Here is an 18,689-nt window from a genome sequence, read left to right as displayed (position 1 = left end):
TATGATCGAGAACCTCCAGATGATTAGCCGTGCAATGATAGAGCATTTGGACCATTTTCACAGAGAGGATGGGATGTAGCCATTGACAACGGTGATGCCCTATATAAAGCTTGCCATGGAAAGGAGTAGGAATGATTGGATGAAGACAGCAGGAAAGCAGAGGTTCAGAGGAACGAAAGCATCTCTATACGCTTATCTGAAATTCTCACCAATGATTTACCTAAGTATTTCTATCTTTATTTTCTGTTTATTATTATTATTATTCGAAAACTCCATAACCATTTGATATCCGCCTGACTGAGATTTACAAGATGACCATAGCTTGCTTCATACCAACAATCTCCGTGGGATCGACCCTTACTCACGTAAGGTTTTATTACTTGGACGATCCAGTGCACTTGCTGGTTAGTTGTATCGAAGTTGTGACAAATTATGAATTATGATTAGAGAACCAAGTTTTTGGAGCCATTACCAGGGATCACAATTTCGTGCACCAAGTTTTTGGTGCCGTTGCCGGGGATTGTTCGAGTTTGGACAACTGACGGTTCATCTTGTTGCTCAGATTAGGTAATTTTCTTTTTGTTTTATTTTCAAAAATTTTTTCAAAAATCTTTCAAAAATTTCTCATTTGTTTTCGAAAATTATTCTAAATTTTTAAGAATGAATTCTAGTGTTTCATGAAGCATGTTGAAGCCTGGCTGACTGTAAAGCCATGTCTAATTCTTTTGGACTGTGGCTTCCAACCATCAGCATAGAGGCAAGTTAATTGGAATATCAGCTGTCGCATGCCTGATTTATATCCTAAAGCTGGCTGGCTATTAAGCCATGCCCAACCCTCGGATTGGAGCTTTAGGCTAATATTGAAAGATTCCTGGGATTCGTATTAAAAATTTTGAATTTCTTATTTTCTTTTTCCTATATGTTTTTCGAAAAAAAATTTAAAAGAAAATACAAAAAAATCATAAAATCATAAAAAATCAAAAATATTTTGTGTTTCTTGTTTGAGTCTTGAGTCAATTTTTAAGTTTGGTGTCAATTGCATTTTTTTCTAAAAATTTTTTATGCATTTTTTTTTGAAAATTCATGCATTCATAGTGTTCTTCATGATCTTCAAGTTGTTCTTGGCCAGTCTTCTTGTTTGATCTTTATATTTTCTTGTTTTGTGTCTTTTCTTATTTTTCATATGCATTCTTGCATTCATAGTGTCTATACATGAAAAATTTCTAAGTTTGGTGTCTTGCATGTTTTCTTTTCTTGAAAATTTTTCAAAAATAAGTCTTGATGTTCATCTTGATCTTCAAAGTGTTCTTGGTGTTCATCTTGACATTCATAGTGTTCTTGCATGCATTGTGTATTTTGATTCATAATTTTTATGTTATGAGTCTTTTTCATGTTTTTCTCTTTCATCATTAAAAATTCAAAAATAAAAAAAATATCTTTCCCTTTTTCACTCATAAATTTCAAAAATTTGGATTGACTTTTTCAAAAAATTTTAAAATCTAGTTGTTTCTTATGAGTCAAATCAAATTTTCAATTTGAAAATCTTATCTTTTTCAAAATCATTTTTAAAAATCAAATCTTTTTCATTTTTCTTATTTTTTCGAAAATTTTAAAAATATTTTTTAAAAAAATCTTTTTCTTAATTTTATATCATAATTTTCAAAAATATCATTAACAACTAATGTTTTGATTCAAAAATTTCAAGTTTGTTACTTACTTGTTAAGAAAGATTCAAACTTTAAGTTCTAGAATCATATCTTGTGATTTCTTGTGAATCAAGTCATTAATTGTGAATTTAAAAATCAAATCTTTTTCAAAACTAATTTCAATCATATCTTTTCAAAAAATATATTTTTATCTTATCTTTTTCAAAATCATATCTTTTTAATCATACCTTTTCATATCATATCTTTTTCAAATATCTTTTCTAACTTCTTATCTTCTTATCTTTTAAAAATTGATTTTCAAAATTTGTTTCAACTAACTAATTAACTTTTTGTTTGTTTCTTATCTCTTTCAAAACTACCTAACTAACTATCCCTCTCTAATTTTCGAAAATACCTCCCTCTTTTTCAAAAATTCTTTTTAATTAATTAATTGTTTCAATTTTTAATTTTAATTTTAATTTTATCTTAATTTTCGAAAATCATTAACTATTTTTCAAATTTTATTTTTCGAAATTCCCCCTCTCCCATCTCCTTCTATTTATTTATTTATCTACTAACACTTCTCTTCATCTCAAATCACTGATCCTATCCTCAGCCTTCTATTTGGATTCTCCTTTCTTTTTTCTTCTACTCTTCTTTTCTTCTACTCACACAAGGGAACCTCTATACTGTGGTAAAAAGGATCCCTATTATTATTTTCTGTTCCCTTCTTTTTCATATGAGCAGGAGCAAGGACAAGAATATTCTTGTTGAAGCAGATCCTGAACTTGAAAGGACTCTAAAAAGGAAACTAAGAGAAGCTAAAATACAACAATCAAGAGACAACCTTACAGGAATTTTCGAACAGGAAGAGGAGATGGCAGCCGAAAATAATAATAATGCAAGGAGGATGCTTGGTGACTTTACTGCACCTAATTCCAATTTACATGGAAGAAGCATCTCAATCCCTGCCATTGGAGCAAACAATTTTGAGCTGAAACCTCAACTAGTTTCTTTGATACAGCAGAACTGCAAGTTTCATGGACTTCCATCTGAAGATCCTTTTCAGTTCTTAACTGAATTCTTGCAGATCTGTGATACTGTTAAGACTAATGGAGTAGATCCTGAAGTCTACCAGCTCATGCTTTTCCCTTTTGCTGTAAGAGACAGAGCTAGTGTGTGGTTGGACTCTCAACCCAAAGATAGCCTGAACTCTTGGGATAAGCTGGTCACGACTTTCTTAGCCAAGTTCTTTCCTCCTCAAAAGCTGAGTAAGCTTAGAGTGGATGTTCAAACCTTCAGACAGAAAGAAGGTGAATCCCTCTATGAAGCTTGGGAGAGATACAAGGAACTGACCAAAAAGTGTCCTTCTGACATGCTTTCAGAATGGACCATCCTGGATATATTCTATGATGGTCTGTCTGAATTAGCTAAGATGTCATTGGATACTTCTGCAGGTGGATCCATTCACCTAAAGAAAACGCCTGTAGAAGCTCAAGAACTCATTGACATGGTTGCTAATAACCAGTTCATGTACACTTCTGAGAGGAATCCTTTGAGTAATGGGACGACTCAGAAGAAGGGAGTTCTTGAAATTGATACTCTGAATGCCATATTGGCTCAAAATAAAATATTGACTCAGCAAGTCAATATGATTTCTCAGAGTCTGAATAGAATGCAAGCTGCATCCAACAGTACTCAAGAGGCATCTTCTGAGGAAGAAGCTTATGATCCTGAGAACCCTGCAATAGCAGAGGTGAATTATATGGGTGAACCCTATGGAAACACCTATAATCCCTCATGGAGAAATCACCCAAATCTCTCATGGAAGGATCAACAAAAGCCTCAACAAGGCTTTAATAATGGTGGAAGAAACAGGTTTAGCAATAGCAAGCCTTTTTCATCATCCACTCAGCAACAGACAGAGAACTCTGAACAAAATACCTCTAATTTAGCAAACTTAGTCTCTAATCTATCTAAGGACACTCTGAGTTTTATGAATGAAACAAGGTCCTCCATTAGAAATTTGAAGGCACAAGTGGTCCAGCTGAGTAAGAAGATCACTGAAACCCCTCCTAGTGCTCTCCCAAGCAATACAGAAAAAAATCCAAAAGGAGAGCACAAGTCCATTGATATAACCATCATGGCCGAATCCAAGGAGGAAGGGGAGGACATGAATCCCAAGGAGGAAGACCTCCTGGGATGTCCAGTGATCAATAAGGAGTTTCCCTCTGAGGAACCAAAGGAATCTGAGACTCATCTAGAGACCATAAAGATTCCATTGAACCTCCTTATGCCATTCATGAGCTCTGATGAGTATTCCTGTTCTGAAGAGAATGAAGATGTTACTGAAGAGCAAGTTGCCAAGTTCCTTGGTGCAATCATGAAGCTAAATGCCAATTTATTTGGTAATGAAACTTGGGGAGATGAACCTCCCCTGTTCACCAATGAACTAAATGCATTGAATCAACTGAGATTGCCTCAGAAGAAACAGGATCCTGGAAAGTTCCTAATACCTTATACCATAGGCACCATAACCTTTGAGAAGGCTCTATGTGACATTGGGTCAGGAATAAACCTCATGCCACTCTCTGTAATGGAGAAACTGGGAATCTTTGAGGTGCAAGCTACCAGAATCTCATTAGAGATGGTAGACAACTCAAGAAAAGAGGCTTATGGACAAGTAGAGGACGTGTTAGTAAAGGTTGAAGGCCTTTACATCCCTGTTGATTTCATAATCTTGGATACTGGGAAGGATGAGGATGAATCCATCATTCTTGGAAGACCCTTCCTAGCCACAGCAAGAGCTATGATTGATGTAGACAGAGGTGAACTAGTCCTTCAATTGAATGAGGACTCCCTTGTGTTTAAAACTCAAGGTCATCCTTCTGTAAACATAGAAAAGAGGCACAGTAAGCTTCTCTCAGTACAGAGTCAACTAAAGCCCCCACAGTCAAACTCTAAGTTTGGTGTTGGGAGGCCTCAGCCAAACTCTAAGTTTTGTGTTGAACTCCCATATCCAAACTCTAAGTTTGGTTTTGGGAGTCTATAAAATTGACTTGATCACTTGTGTGGCTCCATGAGAGCCCACTGTCAAGCTATTGACATTAAAGAAGCGCTTGTTGGGAAGCAACCCAATTTTTATTTATCTAATTTTATTTTTATTTTATTGTTCTTTCATGTTTTATTAGGTTCATAATCATGTGGAGTCACAAAATAAATAGAAAAATCAAAAAGAGAATCAAAAACAGCAGAAGAAAAATCACACCCTGGAGGAAGGGCTTACTGGCGTTTAAACGCCAGTAAGGAGCATCTGGCTGGCGTTCAACACCAGAACAGAGAATGGATCTGGTGTTGAACGCCCCAAACAAGCAGCATCCTGGCGTTCAGACGCCAAGAATGCACACTGAGGAAAGCTAGCGCTAAACGCCAGAAACAAGCAATAAAACTGGCGTTCAACGCCGGAAACATGCTGCATCTGGGCGCTGAACGCCCAAAACAAGCACCAATTCGGCGTTTAAACGCCAGAATTGCATGCAAAGGCATTTTACATGCCTAATTGGTGCAGGGATGCAATTCCTTGCCACCTCAGGATCTGTGGACCCCACAGAATCATCTCAGCATCTGTGGACCCCACAGGATCCCCACCTACCTCCACTCATACTCTCCCCTCTTCTCATTCATCCTCTCTTCCCAATAAACACCCTTCCCCAAAACCCTTCACCAATCACCTCAAGCTCTCTTCCCAACTACCCCTTCACCACTCACATCCATCCACTCTTCTCCATAAACCTACCTCATAAACCCCACCTACCTTCAAAATTCAAAATCACTTTCCCACCCAAACCCATCCTAAATGGCCGAACCTAACCCCTCTCCCTCCACTATATAAACCCCTCCATTCTTCTTCATTTTCACACAACACAACCCTCTCTTCCTCTTCTTGGCCGAAACACAAACCTCTCTTCCTCTCCTCTATTTCTTCTTCTTCATCTTTTCTTTCTTCTCTTACTCGAGGGCGAGCAATATTCTAATTTTGGTGTGGTAAAAGCATAAAGCTTTTTGTTTTTCCATTACCATTGATGGCACCTAAGATCGGAGAATCCTCAAGAAAAGGAAAAGGGCCAAAGAATTATATCACCATGGTTCGGGGGAAATACTTAGATTTTAGTCCAGAAAATGTGAGGTTGGCGTTCAACTTGCCAATGATGGAAGAAAACGCACGCCCCTACACAAGAAGAGTCAACTTTGATCAAAGGTTGGGCCAAGTCCTCATGGACATATGTGTGGAAGGAGCTCAATGGAAGATTGACTCAAAAGGCAAACCGGTTCAACTGAGAAGACTGGACCTTAAGCCTGTAGCTAGAGGATGGTTGGAGTTCATTCAATGCTCAATCATTCCCACTAGCAACCGGTCTGAAGTTGATATAGACTGGGCCATCATGATCCATAGCATCATGATTGGAGAAGAGGTGGAGGTTCATGAGATTATACCTCAAGAACTCTACAAGGTGGCTGACAAGTCCTCCACTATAGCAAGGTTAGCTTTTCCTCACCTCATTTGCCATCTATGCAATTCAGTTGGGATTGACATAGAGGGAAATATCCTCATTGATGAGGACAAGTCCATTACTAAGAAAAGGATGGAGCAAACAAGAGAGCCTATTCATGGATCTCAAGAGACGCATGAAGAAGCTCATCACCAAGAAATCCCTGAGATGCCTCAAGGGATACACTTTCCTCCACAGAACTTTTAGGAGCAAATCAACACCTCCCTAGGAGAACTGAGTTCCAACATGGGACAACTAAGGGTGAAACATCAAGAGCACTCAATCATCCTCCATGAAATTAGAGAAGATCAAAGAGCTATGAGGGAGGAGCAACAAAGACAAGGAAGAGACATAGAAGAGCTCAAGGACATCATTGGTTTCTCAAGAAGGAAGCGCCACCATCACTAAGGTGGACTCATTCCTTGTTCTCAAATTTTCTGTTTTTCGTTTTCTTTATGTTAAGTGCTTATCTATGTTAGAGTCTTATTACATGATCATTAGTATTTAGTAACCTTGTCTTAAAGTTATGAATGTCCTATGAATCCATCACCTCTCTTAAATGAAAAATGTTTTCAATTCAAAAGAACAAGAAGTACATGAGTTTCGAATTTATCCTTGAACTTAGTTTAATTATATTGATGTGGTGACAATACTTTTTGTTTTATGAATGAATGCTTGAACAGTGCATATGTCTTTTGAAGTTGGTGTTTTAGAATGTTAAATATGTTGGCTCTTGAAAGAATGATAAACAGGAGACATGTTATTTGATAATCTGAAAAATCATAAAAATGATTCTTGAAGCAAGAAAAAGCAGTGAATACAAAAGCTTGCAGAAAAAAAAATGGCAAAAAAAAAGGGCCACGGCCAAGACTCATAAAGTAGCTGTGTTCAAGAATCAACATACTGAACTAGGAGAATCAATAACACTATTTGAACTCTGAGTTCTTATAGATGCCAATCATTCTGAACTTCAATGGATAAAGTGAGATGCCAAAACTATTCAAGAGGCAAAAAGCTACAAGTCCCGCTCATCTGATTGGAGCTATGTTTCATTGATATTTTGGAATTTATAGTATATTCTGTTCTTTTTATCCTATTTGATTTTCAGTTGCTTGGGGACAAGCAACAATTTAAGTTTGGTGACAATTTATACACTTTTTGGCATTGTTTTTAGTATGTTTTTAGTAAGATCTAGTTACTTTTAGGGATGTTTTTATTAATTTTTATGTTAAATTCACATTTCTGGACTTTACTATGAGTTTGTGTATTTTTCTGTGATTTCAGGTAGTTTCTGGCTGAAATTGAGGGACTTGAGCAAAAATCAGATTCAGAGGTTGAAGAAGGACTGCTGATGCTGTTGGATTCTGACCTCCCTGCCTTCAAAGTGGGTTTGCTGGAGCTACCAAACTCCAAATGACGCGCTTCCAATTGCGTTGGAAAGTAGACATCCAGGGATTTTCAGCAATATATAATAGTCCATACTTTGCTCGAGTTTAGATGACACAAAAGGGCCTTGAACGCCAGTTCTATGCTGCAGTCTGGAGTTAAACGCCAGAAACACGTCACAAACCAGAGTTGAACGCCAAAAACATGTTACAACTTGGCGTTCAACTCCAAAAGAAGCCTCTGCACGTGTAAACTTCAAGCTCAGCCCAAGCACACACCAAGTGGGCCCCGAAAGTGGATTTATGCATCAATTACTTACTTCTGTAAACCCTAGTAGCTAGTTTAGTATAAATTGGACTTTTTACTATTGTATTAGGATATCTTATGATTTTTAGTTCAACTTTGGATCATATTGATCATGTTTAGGGGCTGGCCATTCGGCCATGCCTGGACCTTCATCACTTATGTATTTTCAACGGTAGAGTTTCTGCACTCCATAGATTAAGGTGTGGAGCTCTGCTGTTCCTCATGATTTAATGCAAAGTACTACTGTTTTATATTCAATTCAACTTATTCCACTTCTAAGATATCCATTCGCACCCAAGAACATGATGAATGTGATGATTATGTGACGCTCATCATCATTCTCACTTATGAACGCGTGCCTGACAAATACTTCCGTTCTACATGCAAACAAGCTAGAATGAGTATCTCTTAGATATCTAATACAGAGGACCGAGTCCGAGATGTTAGAATCTTTGTGGTATAAGTTAGAACCCATGGATGGCCATTTCTGAGATCCGGAAAGTCTAAACCTTGTCCGTGGTATTCCGAGTAGGATCTGGGAATGGATGTGATGAGCGGATAATTTATACGCTTTTTGGCATTGTTTTTACTTAGTTTTTAGTATGATTTAGTTGGTTTTTAGTATATTTATATTAGTTTTTAATTAAAAATCACATTTCTGGACTTTACTATGAGTTTGTGTATTTTTCTGTGATTTCAAGTATTTTCTGGCTGAAATTGAGGGAGCTGACCAAAAATCTGATTCAAGCTGAAAAAGGACTGCTGATGCTGTTGGATTCTGACCTTCCTGCACTCAAAGTGGATTTTCTAGAGCTACAGAACTCTAAATGGTGCACTCTCAATTGCGTTGGAAAGTAGACATCCAGGGCTTTCCAGCAAAATATAATAGTCCATATTTTGCTCAAGGATAGAAGACGTAAACTGGCGTTCAACACCAGTTTCATGTTGCAGTCTGGCGTCCAGCGCCAGAAACAAGTTACAAGTTGGAGTTCAACGCCAGAAACAGGTTACAACCTGGTGTTGAACGCCCAAAACAGCCCAGGTACGTGAGAAGCTTAAGTGTCAGCCCCAGAGGCACTTGAGCAAATACCCTCTTATGCAAAGTTCACGAAAGATATCTTGAGTCATAAGAAGGATTGGAGAGAAACTGAAAGAGTTCTCCTCACTGAAGAATGCAGTGCAGTCATTCTGAAAAGCTTCTCAGAAAAGCTTAAAGATCCCGGGAGCTTTATGATACCATGCATTTTAGAAGGTAACTGCACCAAGACAGCTCTATGTGATCTTGGGGCAAGCATCAACCTAATCCCTGCATCCACTATCAGAAAGCTTGGCTTGACTGAAGAGGTCAAACCAACCCGGATCTGTCTTCAACTTGCTGATGGCTCCATTAAATACCCATCAGGCATAATTGAGGACATGATTGTCAAGGTTGGGCCATTTGCCTTCCCAACTGACTTTGTAGTGCTGGAAATAGAGGAGCACAAGAGTGCAACTCTCATTCTAGGAAGACCATTCCTAGCAACTGGACGAACCCTCATTGACGTCCAAAAAGGGGAGATAACCCTGAGAGTCAATGAGGATGAGTTTAAGTTGAATGTTGTCAAAGCTATGCAACATCCAGACACATCAGACGACTGCCTGGGCGTTGATATTATTGACTCCCTGGTGGAAGAGGTCTATATGACTGAGAGTCTCGAATCACAGTTGGAGGACATTTTTAAAGATGTTCAGCCTGATCTGGAGGAACCAGAGGAAATAAAAGAACCTCTGAAAACTCCTCAGGAAGAGGAGAAACCTCCTAAACCCGAGCTCAAACCACTACCACCATCCCTGAAATATGAATTTCTAGGAGAAGGTGACACTTTTCCTGTAATCATAAGCTCTGCTTTAGGGTCACAGGAAGAGAAAGCACTAATTCAGGTGCTAAGGACATACAAGACAGCTCTTGGGTGGTCCATAAGTGATCTTAAGGGCATTAGCCCAGCCAGATGCATGCACAATATCCTATTGGAGTATGATGCTAAGCCAGTGGTTCAACGACAGAGAAGGCTAAATCCCACCATGAAGGAGGTGGTGCAGAAAGAGGTCACTAAGTTACTAGAGGCTAGGATTATCTATCCTATTTCTGATAGCCCCTGGGTGAGCCCTGTCCATATTGTCCCTAAGAAGGGAGGAATGACAGTGGTTCATAATGAAAAGAATGAACTGGTTCCTACAAGAACAGTTACAGGGTGGCGTATGTGTATTGACTACAGAAGGCTCAATACAGCCACCAGGAAGGATCATTTTCCTTTACTATTCATAGATNAGGATTCTATAGGAGGTTTATAAAGGATTTTTCAAAAATTGCAAAACCTCTGAGCAATCTGCTAGCTGCTGACACACCATTTGTGTTTGACACAAAGTGTCTGCAGGCGTTTAAGACCCAGAAAGCTAAGCTAGTCACAGCACCAGTTATTTCTGCACCAGACTGGACATTACCATTCAAACTAATGTGTGATGCCAGTGACCATACCATTGGTGCAATATTGGGACAGAGGCATAACAAGCTTCTGCATGTCATTTATTATGCTAGCAGTGTTTTAAATGATGCCCAGAAAAATTACACAACCACAGAAAAAGAATTACTTGCAGTGGTTTATGCCATTGACAAGTTTAGATCCTACTTAGTAGGGTCAAAAGTGATTGTGTACACTGACCATGCTGCTCTTAAATATCTACTCACAAAGCAGGATTCAAAGCCTAGGCTCATAAGATGGGTGTTGCTTCTGCAAGAGTTTGATATAGAAATAAGAGACAGAAAAGGGACAGAGAATCAAGTAGCTGATCACCTGTCCCGGATAGAACCAGTAGCAGGAGCATCCCTCCCTCCTACTGAGATCTCTGAAACTTTTCCGGATGAGCAATTATTTGCTATTCAGGAAGCTCTGTGGTTTGAAGACATTGCAAACTATAAGACACAAGGTTCTCCTTCTGTAACCATGGAGAGGAAGCATGAAAAGCTTCTCTCACTGCAGAGTCAACCAAAGCCCCCACAGTCAAACTCTAAGTTTGGTGTTAGGAGGCCACAACCAAACTCTAGGTTTGGTGTTGGGAGGTCCCAACCTTGCTCTGATTACCTGTGAGGCTCCATGAGAGCTCACTGTCAAGCTATTGACATTAAAGAAGCGCTTGTTGGGAGGCAACCCAATGTTATTTAATTATATCTATTTATTTTCCATTGCTCTTTAATGTTTTCTTTAGGTTGATGATCATGTGAAGTCACAAAAACAAATGGAAAATCAAAAACAGAATGAAAAACAGCATGAAAAATAGCACACCCTGGAGGAAGATCATTCTGGCGTTTAAACGCCAGAAACAAGCATCTGTCTGGCGTTTAACGCCAGAAACAAGCACCAAGCTGGCGTTTAACACCAGAAACAAGCATCAGCCTGGCGTTAAACGCCAAAAACAGGCTACATTTGGGCGTTTAATGCCAGAAACAGGCAGCAGTCTGGCGTTAAACGCCAGGATTGCACAGTAAGAGCATTTTGTATGCCTAATTGGAGCAGGGATGCTAAATTCTTGACCCCACTGGATCTGTGGATCCCACAGGATCCCCACCTACCTCACCATTCAAATTCAAACCATCTCCCTCCCAAACCCACCCATTCACACACTTCCATCTCCTCCATCTTCTCCACTTCTTTCTTCTTTTGCTCGAGGACGAGCAAACCTTTTAAGTTTGGTGTGGTATAAGCATTGCTTTTGTTTTCCATAATTCAGTGGTAGAGCAATTGACTGCAGATCAAAGAGCTATGAGGAAAGAGCAACAAAGGCAAGGAAGAGACATAGAGGAGCTCAAGAGCACCATTGGTTTTTCAAGAAGAGGAAGACACCACCCTCATTAAGGTGGACCCATTACTTAATCTCCTTGTTCTTATTTTCCTGTTTTTCATTTACTATGCTTCATGTTTAATTATGTTTGTGTCTTTACTATATGATCACTAGTATCTAAGTGTCTATGTCTTAAAGATATGAATGTCCTATGAGAACATCACCTTTCTTAAATGAAAATTATTTTCTGAAAAAGAAAAAGAAGTACATGAATTTCGAATTTTAAAATAGTTTAATTATTTTGATGTGGTGGCAATACTTTTTGTTTTCTGAATGAATGCTTGAACAGTGCATATGTCTTTTGAATTTGTTGCTTATGAATGTTAAAATTATTGGCTCTTGAAAGAATGATGAAAAAGGTGAAATGTTATTTGATAATCTAAAAAATCATAAAAATGATTCTTGAAGCAAGAAAAAGCAGTGAAGAACAAAGCTTGCAGAAAAAAAAATGCGAAAAAAAAAGAGAGCAAGAAAAAGAAAAAGCAAGCAAAAAAAGCCAAAAGCTCTTTAAACCAAAAGGCAAGAGCAAAAAGCCAATAGCCCTTAAAACCAAAAGGCAAGGGTAATAAAAAGGATCCAAGGCTTTGAGCATCAGTAGATAGAAGGGCCTAAAGGAATAAAATCCTGGCCTTAGCGGCTAAACCAAGCTGTCCCTAACCATGTGCTTGTGGCGTGAAGGTGTTGAGTGAAAACTTAAGACTGGGCGGTCAAAGTCGAGGTCCAAAGCAAAAAATAGAGTGTGCTTAAGAACCCTGGACACCTCTAATTGGGGACTTTAGCAAAGCTGAGTCACAATCTGAAAAGGTTCACCTAGTTATGTGTCTGTGGCATGTATGTATCCAGTGGTAATACTGGAAAATAGAGTGCTTAGGGCCACGGCCAAGACTCATAAAGTAGCTGTGTTCAAGAATCAACATACTGAACTAGGAGAATCAATAACACTATCTGAATTCTGAGATCCTATAGATACCAATCATTCTGAACATCAAAGGATAAAGTGAGATGCCAAAACTGTTTAGAAGCAAAAAGCTAATAGCCCCGCTCATCTAATTAAAACTGATCTTCATAGATGTTTTTGGAATTCATTGTATATTCTCTTCTTTTTATCCTACCTTATTTTTAGTTGCTTGGGGACAAGCAACAATTTAAGTTTGGTGTTGTGATGAGCGGATAATTTATACGCTTTTTGGCATTGTTTTTACTTAGTTTTTAGTATGATTTAGTTGGTTTTTAGTATATTTTTATTAGTTTTTAATTAAAAATCACATTTCTGGACTTTACTATGAGTTTGTGTGTTTTTCTGTGATTTCAGGTATTTTCTGGCTGAAATTGAGGGAGCTGAGCAAAAATCTGATTCAGGCTGAAAAAGGACTGCTGATGCTATTGGATTCTGACCTTTCTGCTCTCAAAGTAGATTTTCTGGAGCTACAGAACTCCAATTGGCGCGCTCTCAATGGCGTTGGAAAGTAGACATCCAGGGCTTTCCAGAAATATATAATAGTCTATACTTTGCTCAAGGATAGACGACGTAAACTGGCGTTCAACACCAGTTTCATGTTGCAGTCTGGCGTCCAGTGCCAGAAACAAGTTACAAGTTGGAGTTCAACGCCAGAAACAGGTTACAACCTGGCGTTGAACGCCCAAAACAGCCCAGGCACGTGAGAAGCTTAAGTGTCAGCCCCAGCACACACGAAGTGGGCCCCAGAAGTTGATTTATGCACTATCTATCATAGTTTACTCATTTTCTGTAAACCTAGGTTACTAGTTTAGTATTTAAACAACTTTTAGAGATTTATTTTGCACCTCATGACATTTTAGATCTGAAATTTGTACTCTTTGACGGCATGAGTCTCTAAACTCCATTGTTGGGGGTGAGGAGCTCTGCAGCGTCTTGATGAATTAATGCAATTATCTCTGTTTTCCATTCAAACACGCTTGTTCCTATCTAAGATGTTCATTCGCGCTTCACTATGAAGAAGGTGATGATCCGTGACACTCATCACCTTCCTCAATACATGAACGTGTGCCTGACAACCACCTCCGTTCTATATCAGATTGAATGAGTATCTCTTAGATTTCTTAATCAGAATCTTCGTGGTATAAGCTAGAATTGATGGCGGCATTCATGAGAATCCGGAAAGTCTAAACCTTGTCTGTGGTATTCCGAATAGGATTCAAGGATTGAATGGCTGTGACGAGCTTCAAACTCACGATTGTTGGGCGTAGTGACAGACGCAAAAGAATCAAGGGATTCTATTCCGACATGATCGAGAACCAACAGATGATTAGCCGTGCTGTGACAGAGCATTTGGACCATTTTCACTGAGAGGACGGGAAGTAGCCATTGACAACGGTGACACCTTACATACAGCTTGCCATGGAAGCAGCCTTGCATGTGTGAAGAGGAGTACAAGAGAAAAATTGAAATAAAGAAGACAAAGCATCTCCAAAACCCCAACATATTCTCCATTATTGAGTAACAAGTATTTGTTTCATGCCCTTTTATTCCTTGTAATCAAATTTGATAAGTGAATTGTTTTATTGTTTTCCTGACTAAGAGTTACAAGGTAACCATAGATTACTTCAGGCCAACAATCTCCGTGGGATCGACCCTTACTCACGTAAGGTATTACTTGGACGACCCAGTGCACTTGCTGGTTAGTTGTGCGAAGTTGTAAGAGAGTAATGTGAACATTGACATTACAATTTCGTGCACCAGGATGGCTGTGACAAACTTCAAAATCGCGAGTGCTGGGCGTAGTGACAGACGCAAAAGGAGGGTGAATCCTATTCCAGTATGATCGAGAACCTCCAGATGATTAGCCGTGCCGTGACAGAGCATTTGGACCATTTTCACAGAGAGGATGGGATGTAGCCATTGACAACGGTTTTGCCCTATATAAAGCTTGCCATGGAAAGGAGTAGGAATGATTGGATGAAGACAGCAAGAAAGCAGAGGTTCAGAGGAACGAAAGCATCTCTATACGCTTATCTGAAATTCTCACCAATGATTTACATAAGTATTTCTATCTTTATTTTCTGTTTATTTATTATTATTATTCGAAAACTCCATAACCATTTGATATCTGCCTGACTGAGATTTACAAGATGACCATAGCTTGCTTCATACCAACAATCTCCGTGGGATCGACCCTTACTCACGTAAGGTTTTATTACTTGGACGACCCAGTGCACTTGCTGGTTAGTTGTATCGAAGTTGTGACAAATTATGAATTAAGATTAGAGCACCAAGTTTTTGGAGCCATTACCAGGGATCACAATTTCGTGCACCAACAACCAACAGGTTGCTCAATGGTTTAGCAATTTTAGAAAAATCCTTTATAAATCTTCTATAAAATCCTGCATGACCCAAGAAACTCCTGATTGCCTTAACATTGGTTGGTGGTGGTAATTTTTCAATTACCTCCACCTTTGCTCTGTCAACCTCAATCCCCTTACTTGAAATCCGGTGTCCAAGAACAATGCCTTCTGTAACCATAAAATGGCATTTTTCCCAATTTAAAACAAGGTTTGATTCTTGACACCGTTTCAAGACAAGAGATAAATGTTTAAGACAGGATTCAAAAGAATTACCAAAAATAGAAAAGTCATCCATATATATCTCAATAAACTTTTCAACCATATCAGAAAAAATTGAAAGCATACACCTCTGAAAAGTTGCTGGAGCATTGCAAAGTCCAAATGGCATTTTCCTGTAGGCAAATACTCCAAAGGGGCATGTGCATGCTATCTTCTCTTGATCTTGAGGGTCCACTGCAATTTGATTATATCCAGAATATCCATATAGAAAACAATAAAAAGCATGACCAGCTAACCTCTCAAGCATCTGATCAATGAAAGGCAGGGGGAAATGATCCTTCCTTGTAGCAGCGTTGAGCCTCCTGTTCTCTATGCACATTCTCCATCCTGTGACTGTTCTTGTAGGAATAAGCTCATTCTTTTCATTCTTGATCTTTGTCATCCCTCCTTTCATGGGTACTACCTGCACAGGACTTACCCAAGGACTGTCAGAAATAGGGTAAATAATACCTGCTTCCCATAACTTCATTACCTCGTTTTGGACCACCTCTTTCATAGTTGGATTGAGTCTCCTTTGGGGCTGCACAACTGGTTTGGCACCATCTTCAAGGAGGATCTTGTGCATACACTTGGTTGGACTAATCCCTTTCAAGTCACTGATGGTCCACCCAAGAGCTTTTTTATGGCTCTTGAGCACTGAAACAAGTGCCTCCTCTTCTTCAGGCTTCAGGGAAGAGCTAATAATCACTGGATATGAATCATTTCCACCCAAGAACACATATTTTAGAGAAGGGGGTAAGGGTTTGAGCTCAAGCTGGGGGCTTCCTCCTCCTTGGTTGGTGTGTTCATCAGCTCCTTTTGGGATGGTGAATCGTCAACTTCAACTAATTCACACTCAGAAATAGGATCCAGAACATCATCAAGTACCTCAGTTTCCAGTACTTCTTGAACAAGTGGTTCAATAACATCTTTTTTCATACACCCCTCAGAATCATTGGGGTGCTTGAGGGCTTCAAAAACATTTAGGACCACCTATTCTTCATTGACTCTCAGGGTTAATTCACTCTTTTGCACATCAATCAGAGCTCTACCTATAGCTAAAAAGGTCTACCAAGTATAATAGAGGGTTTTACCTCCTCTTCCATGTCTAATATAACAAAATCAACAGAAAAAATAAATGGTCCTACTTTAACAAGTAAATCTTCAACTACACCCACAGGTAATTTAATAGAAAGATCAGCAAGTTGAAGAGAAATACGAGTGGGTTTTACCTCCTCAATTTGAAGCTTTTTCATCACTGAAAGTGGCATGAGGTGGATGCTAGCTCCAAGATCACATAAAGCTCTCTGAATGCCGACTTCTCCAATGGTGCAAGGAATGACAAAGCTCCCTGGGTCTGGCATCTTCTTAGGAAGGGTGTGTTGAATAATAGCACTGCATTCCTTGGTTAACACCACGGTTTCTTGCTCCTTCCAATTCCTCTTGTGGGTCAACAACTCTTTCATAAATTTAGCATAGAGAGGCATTTTCTCCAGAGCCTCTGCAAAAGGGATGTTGATCTGCAGCTTCTTGAAGACATCTAAAAATTTAGAGAATTGCTTTTCTTTGGACGCCTTTTGAAGCCTCTGAGGATATGGCATTTTTGGCTTGTATTCAGGGGCCTTTAGTAAGGTGGGATAAGTGTCAAGAGAGTCAGGAAATGGGTTGTCTGCACGTTTAGGAGGGGCGTGCTCTACTTCTTCCTTTTTCTCCTCTGGAGCTTCCTTTTCAACTAGATCTTCATTGACCTTAGTCTCAGAACCAGCTACCTTACCACTTCTCAATTGAATGGCCTTGCAATCTTCTCTTGGGTTCACCACTGTATCACCAGGGAATGTATTTGAAGACCTTTCAGGTAATTGCTTGCTCATTTGACCCATTTGCACCTCCAAGTTTCTAATGGAGGCTCTGGTTTCTTGTATGAAACTCATCATCATCTCCCATTTAGAATCTTCTTGGGATTTAGAATTTGCCTGTTGAGGTGGTTGTTGTTGCTGAGACTGAAATTGGCGGTTATTATAGTTGTTCTGTTGAAAACCGCCCTGAGAACTATTGTTGAAGTTCTGAGGTCTCTGAGGTTGATCTCTCCACCCAAAATTTGGGTGATTCCTCTACCCCTGATTGTATGTCTTAGAATATGGATCATTGTTGGGATTTATAGGACCACTTCCCATGTAATTCACCTGTTCAGAAGAAGTTTGAGCATAATCATAATTATCATTTTGCATAAAGTTACCTGCCATGTCATAGGAGACTTCCTGTTGTGGATTTTGGGTGTTGATTGCTGAGACTTGCATGCCACCCATCTGTTGAGTAAGTAGATTTATTTGCTGAGACATCACCTTATTCTGAGCAAGAAGAGCATTAACAACTTCTACTTCTAACACGCCTCTCTTCTGAGGGGTCTCAGAGTTCACAGGATTCTTGTTAGATGAGTATAAATATTGGTTACTTGCAACTAATTCAATAAGCTCAATAGTCTCCTCTAGTGTCTTCTTCTTGTGCAGTGAACCACTTGCAGAAGTGTCTAGGCTCATCTTGGACATCTCACCCAAACCTTCATAAAAGATATCTAGTTGGGTCCATTTGGAGAATATGTCCGGAGGGCATTGCCTAGTCAGTAGCTTGTATCTCTCCCAAGCTTCATAACGTGTTTCACCCTCTTTCTGTCTGAAGGTCTAAACCTCTAACCTAAGCTTAGTCAGCTTCTTTGGTGGGAAAAATTTAGTGAGAAACTCTGTAACAACCTTGTCCCAAGTATTCAGACTCTCCTTTGGTTGTGAATCTAGCCATAGCTTTGCTTTATCCCTCAGAGCAAACGGGAAAAGCATGAGTTTGTACACCTCTGGGTTCACTCCATTTGTCTTCACAGTATCACATATCTGCAGAAAATCAGATATAAATTACTTTGGGTCTTCGTGAGGAAGACCATGATACTGGCAATTTGTTGCACCAGGGTGACCAATTGTGGCTTCAACTCAAAGTTGTTTGCTGTTATAGGAGGAACCACAATGCTCTTTCCATAAAGATCTGCAGTAGGAGCAGAATAAGAGCCAAGCACTCTCCTTTGTTGATCATCCCCATTCGGATTTACCACATTGGCATTAACATTATTATTGGGATCCATAGTAGATTCTGTAGCCTTGCAAAGACTTGCTTGTTGTAAATGCCGCCTGAAGGTTCTTTCAGGTTCAGGATCAAAGTCTAAGAGATGTTATTTGTCTCTATTCCTGCACATACACAAACAGAAAACAAGAAAAAATGGGACTTTGTACGTCAGAGTGCAGAGAAGTCCCTGTGAGGTAACCTGTGCAAAATAATAAAATAAAAATACTAAATAAATAAA

Source organism: Arachis ipaensis, chromosome B10 (genome assembly GCF_000816755.2).
Source record: "Arachis ipaensis cultivar K30076 chromosome B10, Araip1.1, whole genome shotgun sequence".
Lineage (NCBI taxonomy): Eukaryota > Viridiplantae > Streptophyta > Magnoliopsida > Fabales > Fabaceae > Arachis > Arachis ipaensis.
The sequence above is the reverse complement of the archived record's forward strand: the minus strand, read 5'-3'. Positions refer to the sequence as shown.